We start from the raw sequence: 18,176 nt of genomic DNA, 5'->3' as shown, positions 1-18,176 counted from the left end.
CTTCTCCATTTTCTATATATATATATATTAGTAAGCCTGCTTGAAGCAAAAGCTTCGAAGGCTAGTCTGCCACCTTCTGTGTTTGTGCATGTATGAGAGAGAGATGTAGTTTCACTCTCTGTCAGCAGATGGCAGTGTTTCAGAGACTCATGGACACTAGACATATATATATATATATATATATATATATATATATATATATATATATATATATATATTGAAATATGTCGACATGACTAAGGTCAACAGGGTTGAAAGGTTGACACAAGCATAAGGTCAACAATGGCAAGGTCAACAGCCAAAAGGTCGACATGAGCTTTTCAAAAAAAATTGAGCCGACATCCACTAGGGCGTGGAGGGAGAATAGAATGGGGTGTACCGCTGCGCTTGCCATGCATCGTGCCTGAAGCATGGTGAGCACAGCTGTACACTTTGACGGTGTCCATGGCGACTTTCGGGACAAAAAAAACCATGAAAAGCTCATGTTGACATTTTAACTGTCGATGTTGCCATTGTCGACCTAATGCTTGTGTCAGCCTTCCAACCCTGTTGTCCCATACCCTTACATAGAATATTTGAACATTCCCTGCACCAGTGGAGCTTACAATCTATATTCCCTACCACATGTACATGTACACGCACACACACAGAGACATTCTAGGGTTAATTTTATGTAGCCAATTAACATACCAGTATATTTTTGGATTGAGGAGGGGGGACGGAGTACCCAGAGGAAACCCATGTGGTGGGGATAGAACCCATGACCTCAGCGCTGTGTGGTAGTAATGCTAACATTACACCATCCCTGTTTAGGGACGATGTGTGTGCCAGACTGTCTATTAGATAATTAGGAGATAATGGCACTAGGCGGTCACAAGGTGAAATGGCTGAGCTCATAGGGATGTCAGGGACAGATTTTGGCACCTAGTAGCGTAAATCTGTGGAGCTGATGGCAAATCCATATGCCGACAGTGACAGTGATGAAGTGACCATGTGCTAGATTGAGGCTTCGCGTCAGTCTGACCTCCCACGGGTCATCCTCTATTTGTACATAAGCTACCAACAAAAATAAACTGTTTGGCGTTCAGGGAGACGCTGTATTATATTTATCATGCCCAGATCGCTCGTCATTAGGATTTTACTTGCACAGACTTTACATAAGAATATCTGCGTCAGTGCTCAAGTAAATAGACTTTAGAAATCGGGTTTATTGTCACTTACGGAAATCTACTTGTCCCCTACACACACCAGAGCCTGCTAGTTGTGCACTGAACCAATATTAGGCTTCTCCAGTGATGTCTTCCAGGTCCTGCGCTCAGCTGATGATTTTCGGTGGATTAAACAGCACTTGTGGCAGTGAGTATCCCTAATCCCCTATCCCTGCACCTAACCCGATCCTTCCCTCCATACATCTGGAACCCATTTCCCCATTTCCACCAAATGGATGAGTTTTCGGTCCAGACTGAGGAATTTAGATTTTTAAACACGTTTAATAGGGGTCTGGGACGGATATTAGACAGCACTTACATCGACAGCCATTACATCGACACCATTAGTTCGACAGCTCAATAGGTCGACATGGTTTTAGGTCGACATACCATTAGGTCGACAGCTCATTAGGTCGACAGCTCATTAGGTCGACAGCTCATTAGGTCGACAGCTCATTAGGTCGACATGTTTTTAGGTCGACACTGCCATTAGGTCGACAGTGTCTATGTCGACAGTCAAAAGGTCGACATGGACACAGTTTGATGTACCTCGCATCGCTCGCTTCGCTCGCAATGCTTCGGGCACGGTGCCTCGCTGCGCTCGGCACACTATTTTATTCTCCCAGCACGCCCTAGTGGATAGTAGGGCATGAAATACCGCCTGTCGGCACATGTCGGCTCAAAAAACAGTGAAAAAACCCATGTCGACCTTTTGACTGTCGACATAGACACTGTCGACCTAATGGCAGTGTCGACCTTAAAACATGTCGACCTAATGAGCTGTCGACCTAATGAGCTGTCGACCTAATGAGCTGTCGACCTAATGACATGTCGACCTAATGGTATGTCGACCTAAAACCATGTCGACCTATTGAGCTGTCGAACTAATGGTGTCGATGTAATGGCTGTCGATGTAAGTGCTGTCTAACAATAGTCCGGATACCGTTTAATAGTCCAGATTCCCTGACCCAGCTGCCAGGAGAACGGGAAATTGTGGCTATTTGTCGCTGATGTATGGCATTAATCCTAATGTCCGTTTCTTCAGCCTAACTCTAACCCCCGACCGCCTGCAGCCCAACCCTTACCTACTCTCCAGATGCCTAACCTCTGCTCCCACAACCTAACCCTAACCTCCCCTCCTACAGCCTAACCCTAACCTCCCCTCCCACAGCCTAACCCTAACCTCCCCTCCTACAGCCTAACCCTTACCTCCCCTCCCACAGCCTAACCCTAACCTCCCCTCCTACAGCCTAACCCTAACCTCCCCTCCTACAGCCTAACCTCCCCTCCCCTCCTACAGCCTAACCTCCCCTCCTACAGCCTAACCCTAACCTCCCCTCCCGCAGCCCAACCCTTACCTACTCTCCTGCTGCCTAACCTCTGCTCCCACAACCTAACCCTAACCTCCCCTCCTATAGCCTAACCCTAACCTCCCCTCCCGCAGCCTAACCCTAACCTCCCCTCCTACAGCCTAACCTCCCCTCCCACAGCCTAACCCTAACCTCCCCTCCTACAGCCTAACCCTAACCTCCCCTCCTACAGCCTAACCTCCCCTCCCACAGCCTAACCCTAACCTCCCCTCCCACAGCCTAACCCTAACCTCCCCTCCTACAGCCTAACCCTAACCTCCCCTCCTACAGCCTAATCCTAACCTCCCCTCCCACAGCCTAACCCTAACCTCCCCTCCTACAGCCTAACCTCCCCTCCCACAGCCTAACCCTAACCTCCCCTCCTACAGCCTAACCTCCCCTCCTACAACCTAACCTTCCCTCCCACAGCCTAACCCTAACCTCCCCTCCCACAGCCTAACCCTAACCTCCCCTCCCACAGCCTAACCCTAACCTCCCCTCCTACAGCCTAACCCTAACCTCCCCTCTCGCAGCCTAACCCTAACCTCCCCTCCTGCTGCCTAACCTCTGCTCCCACAACCTAACCCTAACCTCCTCTCCTACAGCCTAACCCTAACCTCCCCTCCTACAGCCTAACCCTAACCTCTGCTCCCACAACCTAACCCTAACCTCCCCTCTCGCAGCCTAACCCTAACCTCCCCTCCCGCAGCCTAACCCTAACCTTGTAGTCAGGAAGGTTGGGGTTGGGCTGCAGGAGGTAGGCAAGGGTTAGGCTGCGGGAGGGGCTCTCCCGCAGCCTAACCCTTGCCTACCTCCTGCAGCCCAACCCCAACCTACCTGACTGCAGCCTTAACCCTAACCTCCCCTCCTGCAGCCTAACCATAACTTCCCCTCACGCAGCCTAACCTCCTTGCCTGTGGCCTTAACCTAACCTCCCCTCCTGCAACCTAACCCTGACTTCATTCCATGCAGCCTAAACGTAACCTCCCTCCTGCAGCCTAACCCTGACCTCGCCCCCTGCAGCCTAACCCTAACCTCCCCTCCTGCAGCCTAACCCTAACCTCCCCCCCTGCAGCCTAACCCTAACCTCCCCTCCTGCAGCCTAACCCTAACCTTCCCCTCCTGCAGCCTATCCCTAACCTTCCCCTCCTGCATCCTAACCCTAACCTCCCCCCTGCAGCCTAACCCTAATCTCCCCTCCTACAGCCTAACCCTAACCTCCCCTCCTACAGCCTAACCCTAATCTCCCCTCCTACAGCCTAACCCTAACCTCCCCTCCTACAGCCTAACCCTAACCTCCCCTCCTGCAGCCTAACCCTAACCTCCCTTACTGCAGCCTAACTCTAACTCCCCCCCTGCAGCCTAACCCTAACCTCCCCTCGTGCAGCCTAACCCTAACCTCCCCTCCTACAGCCTAAACCTAACCTCCCCTGCTACAGCCTAACCCTAACCTCCCTGCCTGCAGCCTAACCCTAACCTCCCCTCGTGCAGCCTAACCCTAATCTCCCCTCCTGCAGCCTAACCCTAACCTCCCTTCCTGCAGCCTAACCTCTCCTCCCGCAGCCTAACTCTAACTCCCCCCCCACAGCCTAACCCTAATCTCCCCTCCTGCAGCCTAACCCTAACCTTCCCCTCCTGCAGCCTAACCCTAACCTTCCCCTCCTGCATCCTAACCCTAACCTCCCCCTGCAGCCTAACCCTAATCTCCCCTCCTACAGCCTAACCCTAACCTCCCCTCCTACAGCCTAACCCTATTCTCCCCTCCTACAGCCTAACCCTAACCTCCCCTCCTACAGCCTAACCCTAACCTCCCCTCCTGCAGCCTAACCCTAACCTCCCTTCCTACAGCCTAACTCTAACTCCCCCCCCGCAGCCTAACCCTAACCTCCCCTCGTGCAGCCTAACCCTAACCTCCCCTCCTACAGCCTAACCCTAACCTCCCCTCCCGCAGCCCAACCCTAACCTCCCCTCCCGCAGCCTAACCCTAACCTCCCCTCCTACAGCCTAACCCTAACCTCCCTGCCTGCAGCCTAACCCTAACCTCCCCTCGTGCAGCCTAACCCTAATCTCCCCTCCTGCAGCCTAACCCTAACCTCCCTTCCTGCAGCCTAACCTCTCCTCCCACAGCCTAACCCTAACCTCCCCTCCTGCAGCCTAACCCTAACCTCCCTGCCTGCAGCCTAACCCTAATCTCCCCTCCTGCAGCCTAACCCTAACCTCCCTGCCTGCAGCCTAACCCTAACCTACCTTCCTGCAGCCTAACCCTAACCTCCCCTCCCACAACCTAACCCTAACCTCCCTGCCTGCAGCCTAACCCTAACCTCCCTGCCTGCAGCCTAACCCTAACCTGCCCTCCTGCAGCCTAACCCTAACCTCCCCTCCCACAACCTAACCCTAACCTCTGCTCCTGCAGCCTAACTTCCCTTCCTGCAGCCTAACCCTAACCTCCCCTCCCACACCATGTCGACACCACTAGGTTGACATGCAGGTAAGTCGACATGACTTTAGGTTAACATGCAGGAAGGTGGATATGGGTTAGGTTGGACAGGGTCATTAGGTCAACAAGGTCATAAGTTCGACATAGTCATTAGGTCGACAGTCAAACGGTCAACATGGGTTATTTTTACTGTTTTTTTGAGCCGACATGTGCCGACGGGCAGTATTTCATGCCCTACCATCCACTAGGGCGTGGTGGTAGAATAAAATAGTGTACCGAGTATAGCAAGACACCGTGCCCGGAGCATGGCAAGCCATGTGAGGGGACACGGTGCTACGCTTCACTGTTTATGTTGACTGTGTCGACATTCGGGTGTAAAAAAAAAACATGTTGACCGTACCCATGTCGACCTAATGACCCTATTGACCTAATGGCCCTGTCGACGTAACCCATGTCGACCTTTAGTCATGTCGATCTTTCTACATGCCGACCTTATGACTGTCGACCAACATGCTGGTGACCTAATGACCCAGCCCCGAACCTGAGTCATACACTGTACATGCGTACGGTTCTCAATGCACAAGGCCGTCCTGTGATGAGATCCTGCAACTTTTTATAACTGCACGTAGTTCGCAATGTGATTCACAGGTAGTAGGCGCGTGGGGGTGGAGGAAAATGGCCGTTTAGTGGGAGTGTTAAGAAAAACGCAGGCGTGCCAGAAAAAACTGCTCGGAGTATCGGCAAAAATGCCAGGCATGCGCAAGCATATTACGGTAATGGCAGCTCCAGGCCAGATCTGTTATGATGGGCTTTGGACATTTTCTAATGGATGTGTAGCCGTATACATCCATTCGCAAAGCGCGTAAATTGATTCGCAAAGCGGGATTTCACTCTAGCTGGGGTGGCGGCTTCACCGAATGCTGCCCGCTGCGAATTCGCAGGTATGAATTACCCCCATACAACAAAAAGACAGATTCAAGGTACTGTTATTATATTTCTCAAGTTTTCTTTGTAGTTGTTGTTTTAAATGACGTCCCAGATTTTGGGCTTTTACATCGAACAACGCAAAGCAGGCAGAACAATGCTGTGTGTCGATGGAGCGCGTACAAAGAAACATAAACTGGAAATGAAATCAAATGCAAATGTGTTCCATTGTTCCCAGTGCTCCTCCATAAGTTGCGTGCAGGTTCCATGTCAGCCATGCTCTGTTTGAAGGCAGCTCAAGCAGAACGTTATAAAAGGGCTCAATTATCCCTGTAATGATGACAAGAGCGACTCACACCGCAATGGGTCAATAAACAGGGCGTGCAATCAGAGGGGTCAACCATACCTATTAACCCATTGCATACCTCCCAACAGTCCCGATTTTATCGGGACAGTCCCGATTTTATCGGGACAGTCCCGATTGTCAGGGCCTGTCCCGATGTCACACCCGCGGGCGGCAGTGTCCCGCGGTGTGGGGGGGCTGTTGGGAGTCCCCCCTGTCAGCTGCTAAGCAGCGGGGAATAAACGCTGTGCGCATGCGCACAGCGTCTATTCCCGCAGCCAGGGGACTGGGGGCATGGCTAGAGGCTCACAGAGCCTCTGGGTCATGCCCCCATAGCGGCCTCGCGGAAGAGCCGCGCGTATAGACCACGCCCCCAAATTAGGCCACGCCCCGAAAATGTCAACGCGCCTCCGGCGCGCAGGAGTATCGTCCCGCATCCAGACCTTAGAAAGTTGGGAGGTATGCATTGAGCTGCAGTCTGACATGTTCTGCGGCTGGGCAATGAGAGACTCCTCCACCAGATACCCATGTGCACCCATTCAGATAAACAGCAGAAGTGTGAGGGGCAGGGGAACGCCCTGCGTTTTATTGGAACGATGCCTGTGTGGGGCAGGCCACCGACATCATATGATGTCAAGGCCTGCCTGAATTCGGCCATCTCCGTTGACTGTTATTTCCGAACAGGAATAAAAAATCTTTTACGGTGGTCGGCGTTCACATACCCTCGCAGGCAGATTTGTGCGGCAGTGGAAGCATGTTGTGCGATTTTTGCAGGATTTTTTGTTGAACTACTTAACCTTTAGCACCAGTGTAACATATGCATATAACATTATGTACAAGAGAAAGGAATGTCTTTTCATTATAAACATCTATGCAATATATTAGGATAGCATAGTGGTTAGTATTACAACCCCATAGCAGTGAGGTCCTGAGTTCAGCTCTCAGCCATTGTCAGAGTTTGTACACTCTCCCCATGTTTGCTTAGGTTTCCTCTGATACCCCTTTCACATCGCACTTTTAAAACGGTATATTGCCGTTTTTTTTTCCATTTTAAAACGTTTAAGGCTGCAATGTGAAAGTGCCAAAGTTGATTTACCGGTTAAAGTTAACCGGTATTTCAACACGGTTAAAAAGCAGAGTCCTACACGTTTTAAAGCCGTTTTTTTGGCAGTTTGAACAGCTCTATTTCAATGGCTTGAAATGTGTCCCTTGGGGGTTAAACGGGTTGAATGTTTGAATGGTATTAAATGATTTTTAAAACGGTTTTCACCTGCAATGTGAAAGGTCTCAAGGCTCAGACCTGTTTTAAAGTCCCATTTAAGAATACCGTGTCATTACCCATTTCTGCAATGTGAAAGCAGTACAAGGCTCTACCTGGTTTTGTGTAGAAAAAATCATGTGCGTAAACAGTAAACAATGAATTAAATGTTGTGCATAATAAAAAACCGTTTTTAATTATATTTTTGTGCACAATGTCTAATGCAGCGTTTTTCAACCACTGGGCCATGGCACATTTGCGGGACCCGATAACCCCTTTCACATCATGCCAATTACCGGGTCGAAACTGGCAAGAAACTGGTAATGTGAAAGGGGTATTAGAGATGAACACACCAGTTTACAGCCACCACCAGTTCAACTGTCATTTATCTCTTATTTTCATGTGAGGGCCAATGTATTTTATTTTTGTTACCTGTGTGACTGTTTTTTTCATATGGAGAGCTATGGATTTGTTTTTCCCTGTGAGGGTCTGATGGTGTGCCTTGGCAATTTAAAAAATTAGCTTGGAGTTCCAGGAGCGAGTTGAAAAAGGTTGAAAATCACTGGTCTAATCTGTACGCACGCGCACACGATGCTGGTATGCACTATATTGCTGTCAGGGAGTTCCAGGCAGTTCAAGGGAAATCTTCGACAACATTGCATTTTTTGCGTGGGTCAGCTAATGAGTGCCCAGCTCTAGTGTTTGAGTGTCCATAAATGAGGTAATGTTTGTGGATATGAATGCTTTTTCCTGTCTGGGGGGGGGGTCCCTGTGATAGCTAACATCAGGGACATGGGGAAGGGGAGATTGCAGCCTCCCCGCGTAGTCCGGACCATCCGTTTTTTGCTACATGCCCGGACCATACACGGAGGCTTTATTCTCCCCCTGGTGACAGGTGTCACAGTCAGCCTCCCCGGACAGGACACCCCCGGACAGAACACCCCCCGGACCGGACGCTACAAGCTCCGGACTCAGTGGCGTAGATCAGGGTTGCCGACCCTCCCGGAATTACCGGGAGGATCCCGAAAATCGGGTCCTCCTCCCGGCCCCCCGGAAAGGTGGGTAACCCTCCCGGATTCCGGGGGACCCCCACGCCACCCCCCGATTGCGGCGTCTTCCCCCATACCTTTGGATTGAAATGCATCAATCCGCGGGTCTCAGAAGAGGGGGCGGAGCTAAAATCGCGTCATTTTAGCCCCGCCCCCTCCACGGAGATCTGTGAATTGGGGTATTTACCATCCTGGGGCGCGGGGCTTAATGATGTAAAGCTCAAGCCCCGCCCCCCGAACTGCAGCTGGTAGTCTCCTCTTCGGGCTTCTCCCGGAGAGGAGACAGAAAGAGTCGGCAACCCTGGCGTAGATACTTTAAGGCAGCCCCCGCTGCTGCTTGGAGGAGCGGGGGCTGCGTGGGCGCCGGGTGTGTGACAGTGTGTATGTCTGTCTCAGTCAAAAAAAAAACCCTCCCCCCCACTCACGATCGTGGCTGCTGCATGTAAAGCTGGCCACACATCAGAAAGATCGATCTTAAGATCGATTGCGCTCATGATTGTGTACAATTTCCCTTGAAATCCCCGGCAGTCCTTGGTGGTTTTTGGACACACAATCTACACACAATCGATCATACAATCAATCATACAATCCATCTACTGCATGATTGTGTACACAAGATTTGCACACAATCTGCATACAATCCATCTTACAATCAGTCATACAATCCATCTGCTGATTGATTGTATGATTATGTACATAAGATGTGCACACAATCTGCATACAATCCATCTTACAATCAGTTGAGATTGTATGATTGGGTACAATATCTTTCTGATGTATGGCCACCTTTAGGCAGAGGCTGGTCCTGCTGCTCTTGTAGCTGCTGTTGCCAGAGCTAATAAAAATGGCTGCCCCCATACGGCTACAAAAATATGGCCGCCGTCCTCCAATTAGCAGCCAGAGTTTCATTTCATTGAAACACTAGAGCCGGGTAGAGAGAAGAAAAGGGGGCGGGGCCTAACGGAAGACTGCTCTGTGGCTGTGCTGGCCAGAGGAGCTGAAGGAAGAAGTTTTAATGAACCCCAGGAGCCTGAGGCAGGGATGAGAGACACAGAGGTCAGGGGTGAAGATACTCTAGAGAGCAGAAGACCCTGCTGCATGCCTACTCCACCTTTTCATTAATCAGGTAAGTGTCTTGGGGAAGGGGGGGGGGGGGGCTTATCTATCTATCTATCGCACAATATCAGTGTGTATCAGTATATGTCAGTGTGACATATAAAAACTGTGTCATTTTGCTTAGAATATGTGTAGACTACGGCGAAATTCAGGATACATACAGATGGCCGGCAGCTGGGATGCCGGCAGTCAGAATACCGACACTAGCATCCCAAAGGAGGGAATCCTGTCCCCGCAGCCTAATTCTTCCCCTTACCCCTGTACATGCTGCCTAAACCTAATCTCCCCCACCCCTGCATCCTAAACCTAAGTGCCCCCTTCTATGTGTCTAGTCCTAACCCTCCCAAATACTGCCTAACCCTAACCCCTGTACCTCACCACCTAAACCTAACCGTCCCTCCCTGCAGCCTAACTCAAATTTTCCCCCACCTGCAGCCTAACCCTAACCTTCCCCACCCACCCCAACCCTTAGTGCCCCCCTAGTGCCTACACATAACACCCCCTTCCTCAACCGGACTCTAACCCGCCCCATTATACTTATGTTCGGCATCCCGGTAGTCGGCATCCTAATTAATGTTAAGATTCTGGTTCTGGGATGCCAGCATTGGTATGTTGAACACCATGATGCTGAACACTTCCCGGGGAATTCAAATAGGTGCCAGGTTGATTAGCCTGGTGAATCCGTGTGGCACTTGCAGTTCTTTGCTCCTCCTCTCCCTGCCCAGCATATGTCCCCCTCTCACTGCCCATTATCTGTCCCCATCCCTCTCTGCCCAGGATCTGTCCCCCTCTTCCTGCCCATTATCTGTCCCCCAATCCCTCTCTGTCCAGCACCTGTCCCCACCTTCCCAGCATCTGTCTCCTCCCAACCCTCTGCCCCCTCTCCCCATATCTGCACCTAGGCACAACAATAATATTTGCACCCCTCCCCCGCCTAATTGTATTATTTTTATTGATTACTTATAAGCCATCATTTGATAATAGCCAATATAATGGATTTAAGATGGAATATAGTACAGTACAGTGGATATTTTGCAGTTATTGGTACATTTTGGGCTGACCGTACTATCAGAGGCATCCAAGTGCCGCCCCCAAACATGTGCCGCCCCTAGGCCGGTGCCTCACGTGCCTAATGGGAAATTCGGCTCTGATCTGCACCACTCTCTCTCCACACATATGTACCACCCTCTCCCTGCCCAGCATCTATCATCCTCTCCTTGCCCAGCATCTATCCCCCTCTCCCTGCCCACCATCTGTTCCCCTCTCCTTGCCCTTCATCTCTCCCCCCTCTCTGACCATATTTCCCCCCTTCTCTCTGTCAGGGGAGCTCAGTGCGTACAGTGCCTGCAACCCATGGCAATGAGCATGGGTACCCCCGGCAACGAGCATATAGGTAAAAAAATTGAATTCATATATTTTGGGGGGGGGGGGGGGCGCGCCGGAAACTTTTTTGGCTGGGGGGCGCAAAATTTCTTAGGTCGACGTTCTGCATTGTCGACCTAAGCACCCTGTTGACCCTCAGTTCCTGTCCACCTTCCAGTGTCAACCATTCTTGTGCCGACCTAACAACCACGGAGCCGTAGGGAACTGATCCGGCGTTCCGGAGTCCAGACCGTTCCGGCTTTCACCCAATCCCATTAATCCCACCTGTTTAGCGATATTAATATTTTATGGATGCAATGCCAACTTTATAAAATGTGTATACTGTATATAGCATACACTACAGTACAACACATGTCCCTGTAACTAACCCAGATCCCTCTGATCTATAATCATGGATGATTAGCAACAGCCATGCACCGCAGCTGACAGTAGGAGGCACTTCAGGAGTCTGAGGGACCTAGTTATGTACGTTGATCCACCCAGGTATTTTGCCTAGTGGCCTGGGTGTTATTATCAGGGTGAAATTATCTAGAAAAAGGGGAGTGGAGGATGAGACACGTCACCAGGGGAGAAGGAGAGAATTTGTCTATGAGTAAAGTGGATCTGCCTCCTGCTAGGAATATCACAGCAGCAGGGATCAGGTTATAGTACATAGGAGACAGCAGCAGCAGCAACAACAAGCAGGGAGGTCTCTGTTACTGATCTGGCTGCTGCTATATGGGAGGCAAGAAGGTGCCCACTGACCATACCACCACCACCAGCACAAGCAGCAAGAGACCCAGCTGGGGTTAGTCTACTTTGGGTCTCTCTTGCAGACTGTCCCCCCCTCTACTGCTTTTACTCTCCAGAGGAAGGAACCTGCAAGAATGAGTTTTCTCTCCCTGATGTGGACACAGGTTCTCTCTGCTAGTCTTGGCAGTAAAGTGTCCTGAGGAGGAGAAGGGTGCAGCTAAGTGCCCTGACATTGCATTCACTACTCTGCTTTTTCAGTTTTTTTTTCTTTCTTATTTGGAGTGACAGAAAAGAGGCACAAAAGAAGCAGCAACCTTCTCCCCTGATCACATGTGTGCCTGGGAGACTGCAGGAGTTACTCACTACTGGGGGACGGTAAGTTTTCCAAATTTACTCCAACTTTTCTCCTGTTATCCCCCCAGCTTGGAAGCAATGTGTTTATTAGATAAATTCCTGCTGGCTGGATCTCATCCCCATCTGGTGTATTTATGTCACTGACAGATCCCTGACATGGCTTGTACTGGTAGTAGCTAAATCAGTCATATTGGAGGAAACTGGCATTGTTACTGCAGCCTGTCTGCTTGTGCAGAAACTATTGTGTTTGTGTAGTAGGCAGTGAGCTGATTATGACAATGGTAGAGTGCAAGCTCCTTCTGCAAGGGAGAGTGTGCGTGTGGTGGAGTCTTCTGTTCCAAATATGTGCATAGGTCATTGTTTATTGCAGGCTGTGTCTATAGGTTATTGCAAGTAGGAAGAAAGCCTTTTACCTTCAAAAAAAAAAAAAAATGGCCTTAACCCTTTGAGTGCCAACATCTCTGTGATAGACGTTGAAGATATCCGCGAAAAATGCCAGCGTCGCTCACATTTGTTATGTAAAGTCAAATATAAAAAAAAAATAATAATAATTATATTTCCTTTATAAGGTAAACATTTACAGGTCATTACGATGAACAAAAAATGTTTGCTTGGCGATTTTCACACCTATTTTGACAAATTCACGTGGCACTGAAAGGGTCAAAGCCTTGTTTCCTATTGGAATCAACAGTGATCAACGTTACAAATCAACGTCACAAAAAGCTGAGAAATGATATATAGATATAGATTTATATATACCTGTTATATTGTTTTGCAAATAAACCAACTATGCAAAAGTTTCCATAATATGTTCAGGAGTCATTTCCCAGCAGGAGTATCCGGCTGTCTTTGGAACAGATTTACTAAACATTGTTTCTATTTAAGCCCCCAGTGAAAATAACCTGTTGAATATTCAGTGATATAATGCAGAAATTTCGAGATTTATTAGTTATGAGCTGGATTTTTTTTTTTGTGCTAGTAAAATCCAAGACGAATGACTGTGTCAGATGTAATCCTGGCGATTGCCTATATGACTTGGTGTTACTGTATTATGTAAACAGAGTTGTAAGAAGAGGTTACATGAGGCAACGTAACAGAGGTGCTAACCCTCAGCTGCTGAAAACTCTTGCGTTAAGTGACACGGCAAATCATTATGGGTATGAGCCTGTCCTGAACGCGTGGTAAGTGGAGGTGTGGAAAATGTTGACAGGAGGATGACAGGAGACTCTCTGCCTCCTTTCTCCATAGGCGCTAGCCCTGATGACAGGGAAACCAAAGGCGGTATCTACAGTATGTTGTTTGGGCCACATTGCTGACTTGCCCAGAGGCAGATATTGGCCCTTATTCTGGTTCACTCGCAAAGGCAAATTCCTTCTCAAATGGACAAAACCATGCGCACTGCAGGTGGGGCGGATGTAACTTGTGCAGAGAGAATTAGATTTGGGTGGGGTTTTACTTCAAAGTGAGATCTATATTGTAGTGTAAAAATAAAGCAGTCAGTATTTTCCCTGCACAGAAACAAAATAACTCACCCAAATCTAATTCTCTGCACACGTTACATCTGCCCCACCTGCAGTGCACATGGTTTTGTCCATTTGAGAAGGAAGTTGCCTTTGATAGTGAACCAGAATAAGGGCCATTGTCTCCTGCTGTAGAAAGCGACTTGTGTGATTATTTTGAAAATAGGAATGTTTTACGGAAGTGAAGATCAAATAAAAAAAAATTAGTGTTCTTTTTAGAAATCATAACAGGGAGGTACATTTGTTTTTTTCTTAACGGCGTGGTTCCCGTGGCACAAAATGGCTGTTACCCACAGCAACCAGTGAGGCGTTTAATATTATTATGACTCTGGTGCTGACCAAATAAAAAATCAATTTATTCTAACAGAGTTGGCGTTTTGGCAAATACCAGGTCGGTTACCAGTATGTGGGCCCAGGCAGCGTGGTTGGTCTTTGACCACAGACAGGTCTCATCAGCTGACCAAAAACATCCAATCAATGAAGCCAATTTTTTTTGGATGTAGTTCTTTTATTTTTTTGAATAACGCAGCAGGGTGGTACAGTGGTTGGCATTGCTGACGGTCCCATGCCTGGCAGCACAGCCCGCAGAATCTGGTCAAGGCCAGTCTTCGATTTCTATAGATGGCGGCAGCCTTTTAGTCATTTGAGCTGTGTTTATTAACCCTTTTAATGCCAAGTGAATTTGCCAAACTAGGTGTACAATTTGCCAAGTACTCATCATAATGACCTGTAATGTTTACTGTATGTAGGAAATATAATCTATTTTTACACATTTGGTATTTGACTTTATATAACAAATGTGAGCGCTGCGGGCATTTTTATCGGGTATTTTTATCTCTCGCAGTGATTATGGCACTCAAAGGGTTAATCGTACCCTTTTTTTTCCTGTGGAAGTTCATGAATGGGTTAAATCGCGAGGTTTGGTTTTATTTGATAAAAGTAGCCAGGTTGTGCTGTAAGTAATTTAAAGTAATCCTATGCAGAATTGCTCTCAGCTTTGGTTATTTCATTCATAAAACCAGGCACACCAGCAGGCGAGGGTGTGTGATTAGTCTACAGCAAAAGGTCCTTTAGATTTTCCGTGCCAGCTGTTTTGCATTTCGCAAACTCGTGAGTGATCATGCAAGTTATGAGATGGGCTGGTCTGGAGAGGTTCGGGACCTGGAACTACAAAAGGATTTGGAAGCCTGCCGTGTGTTGTAGTCTTGTTCCTATAGAAGACATTCTATTCAGTGCTGGTTGTTTTTTGTTCGGCAGATCGGAACATTCGGAAAACCAGGTGGATTGACGGAATCGCTGCTAATCCACCTGCTTTTGACAGAAACATCGCCAAAACCGAAAGGTTTGGGGCATGTTTCCGGCAATCTCAATTCAAAATGAAAAGATGACGGATTGAGGCAGGGAGGACGGCGCCGGATGAGCAGCAGCTTACACGGCATCGTCCTCCTGTCTGCCGCCTCCCGTACACACCCGTCGCTCTCACCTGTCCTGCTGCCGGGCCAGGTGAGATCAGCTCAGCCAGCCTGGCTCCTGCTGCCTCCCGCCGCTGCGCTCACCCTGTCCCCAAGCCGGCCGGGGAGCATCAATCTTTGGCCGCTGCATTGAATAAAGGATGATGGATCCATTCCATCAAAAGAATTTCTGAATGGATCCGGGATCCATTGAATATACCCCACTGTAAAAGCTTAAAAAGCCCTTTCTGATTGATATCTTTTACTATATCCTCTAGGTCAGTGTTTTTCACCCACAGTGCCGTGGCACACTAGTGTGCTTTGAGCTGTTCTCAAGTGTGCCCCCAGATCTAGAGATGCCCAAACCAATTTACAGCCACCACCAGTTAAACTGATATTTATTGGTCTCTTTTTTTTTTTTCATGTAAAGGGGCAATGTATTTTATTTTTGTTACCTGTGGGGACCAGTGTGATTGTTTTTTTATATGGTGGCCAATAGGTTTGATTTTTTTTTCTTTTCTTGTGGGGACCAATGTGTTTTGTCCTGTGGGGATCTCATGGTGTGCCTTGGCAATTTTAAAGTCTTATTTAGTGTGCCGCAAGGTAAAAAGGTTGAAAATCATTGCACTAGTGTGTATAGGGCTTTATGAGATGGTTGGCTGGTACTTTGGGGGTGATTCAAATTGGATCGGAAGGCAGTGAATTTGGCCCCATTCCAATGGTGGTAGTGGTGGTGGTGGGGGGGGGGGGGTTATGCGCATGCACATTTATGTACATGTGCAAACCCAGGGAGCGGGGGAGGGGGGCAGACACGTGCTGGAGCAGAGGAACGCTCATCATGAAAATGCTGGCCATTCCCCTGGGAACACAGGCGGGCCGATACCTGCTTGGGGCGGGCAGCAGTGATCACATGACATCAGCACCCGCCCCCTCTTTGGCCATCTCTGGCTGAAATAAAAGTCAGTTTTCATTGACTTTTATATCCGAAGGGGAGAGAAACGGTTTGATGGTTGGCGCCCACCGAGTGAAGCTTTATCACGCACCATTTTATCACTTTTGAAGCTCAGTCAATCTGGCTTCCAGTTTAAGCACGTCTTACGCTAACGTTTACGGATCGAGTGTGTCCTACGTTCTCGGCGACTGATATTCATCAGCCTGTAAAAATCATTACTTTCATATTTTGACTTAGTATACGGTACACAGGGAACAACACAGTGCGTGTAGTGCTCAGCGGAATATAAATCTCACAGCGTTTGATAGTTTAAGACCTAAAAGACTTCCGTTAGGAGCGAACACATGGGAGAGTCCGGTACGTCTCCTTTGTAACCAGCCATCTGTTTTAGTTGATATCCCCCCCTTGTTTCCATAGATCACTCATATGTTTGTCTAGGGCTTGGGTTTTTTAATGGCCCATTTACCAGTGCGGTGACTAAACCGTTTTAATGTCAGAGAGCTTCCAATTATAGCTGCCCACCCGCTGCTGGCTGTTTGTTTGAGCTACATAAACTGTTGAAGCCAGTTCGCAATATTCTAGTAAATCCAAATGAAGGTCTCATAACGATGTTTGTTTGTGTCATCATATGGCATCAAAGCAACAATATTCAGGAAATCTGTTTCCAGTCGTTTTTTTTGGAATCAGTGTTTGAAGGAAGTTTGGGCTAATTTGTTAGCTGATGATTCACTCTGAAGGTAAATGTTTGTTTCGGTGCTAGAAGAGAATTCCACTTGTGTTTATATCCGTTTTCATTTACAATGTCTCATTTCACCAGTGGTACTCCCTACAGTAGGACTACCGCTGCTGCACACAATGTCATTTTTACTGTTGCTTAAATGCAAGACCTTTGTTACTTCCAGTCATACTTGCCTACTTTTGATAACTAGTTTCAGGGAGATTATAGTTGGTAGTAGAATTTTGCATAGCGCCCCATAGAGGGGGCGTGTTATGGTCCGCTTAAAGGGCGTGTCTAGATCCATATAAGGAGAGATTGTGAATGTGGCATCCAAGAAACATGGGTGTGCACTGCTACATCTGAGAGGAATCTTCTAAAATGACTTGTATCCAAATGTAGATGAGCCCCAAAGCCGTTAGTAAGAGCGACTATACTTGGTAAAGTGCTGGGAAATGGGGCTGATGATTCAATGTATCTGTCTATCTTGCCTCATTTTCCCCAAAATGTAACAGTGTAATGTGGGCTAGGTGACATGAGGGAGATTGCTAGACTAATGAGGGAGAGAGGGAGATTGCGGCTATGTCAGGGAGTCTCCTGCAGAATGCAGGAGGGGAGGTAACTATGATGTAACAGTGTAATGTGGGCTAGGTGACATGAGGGAGATTGCTAGACTGATGAGGGAGATTGCTGTTATGTCAGGGAGTCTCCTACAGAATGTAGGAGGGGAGGTAACTATGATGTAACAGTGTAATGTGGGCTAGGTGACATGAGGGAGATTGCTAGACTAATGAGTGAGAGAGGGAGATTGCTGCTATGTCAGGGAGTCTCCAGAAGAATGCAGGACGGGAGGTAACTATGATGTAACAGTGTAATGTGGGCTAGGTGACATGAGGGAGATTGCCAGACTAATGAGTGAGAGAGGGAGATTGCTGCTATGTCATGGAGTCTCCTGCTGAATGCAGGAGAGGAGGTAACTATGATGTAACAGTGTAATGTGGGCTAGGTGACATGAGGGAGATTGCTAGACTAATGAGGGAGAGAGGGAGATTGCTGCTATGTCAGGGAGTCTCCTGCAGAATGCAGGAGGGGAGGTAACTATGATGTAACAGTGTAATGTGGGCTAGGTGACATGAGGGAGATTGCTAGACTAATGAGGGAGAGAGGGAGATTGCTGCTATGTCAGGGAGTCTCCAGAAGAATGCAGGACGGGAGGTAACTATGTTTCCAGTACTTCCAGTTCCATCCTGTAAGTCAACATTGTCAGTCGCATTTTCTCACGTTACGTGGTCTGAATTCTTGATAAAATTTCGGGGAAAAAATGTCTCACTAAACTTATCAAGAGAGAAAAGGAGGGGAGAGAAAATGTAACGTGAGAGGACGAA

At 48.3% G+C, this 18,176-nt stretch overlaps 1 protein-coding gene across 2 annotated transcripts in view; it reads left to right on the top strand.

The window, feature by feature from the left end:
• Positions 1-9,530: 9,530 nt before the first annotated feature.
• Positions 9,531-18,176, top strand: part of NTF4 (neurotrophin 4) — an 88,450-nt gene continuing 79,804 nt past the window's right edge. The window contains exon 1 of one of the 2 annotated variants that reach the window (XM_083162259.1): positions 9,531-9,694. The gene's annotated coding sequence lies outside the window, so the exon portion shown is untranslated. Of the gene's footprint in view, positions 9,695-11,645; positions 12,175-18,176 lie in introns of those variants that run through there. The other variant, XM_083162257.1, reaches the window with a different exon arrangement.

Source organism: Crinia signifera, chromosome 19 (assembly GCF_055691185.1).
Source record: "Crinia signifera chromosome 19, ASM5569118v1, whole genome shotgun sequence".
NCBI lineage: Eukaryota > Metazoa > Chordata > Amphibia > Anura > Myobatrachidae > Crinia > Crinia signifera.
Note: the sequence above shows the minus strand (reverse complement) of the source record. Positions and strands in the feature narration are given on the sequence as shown.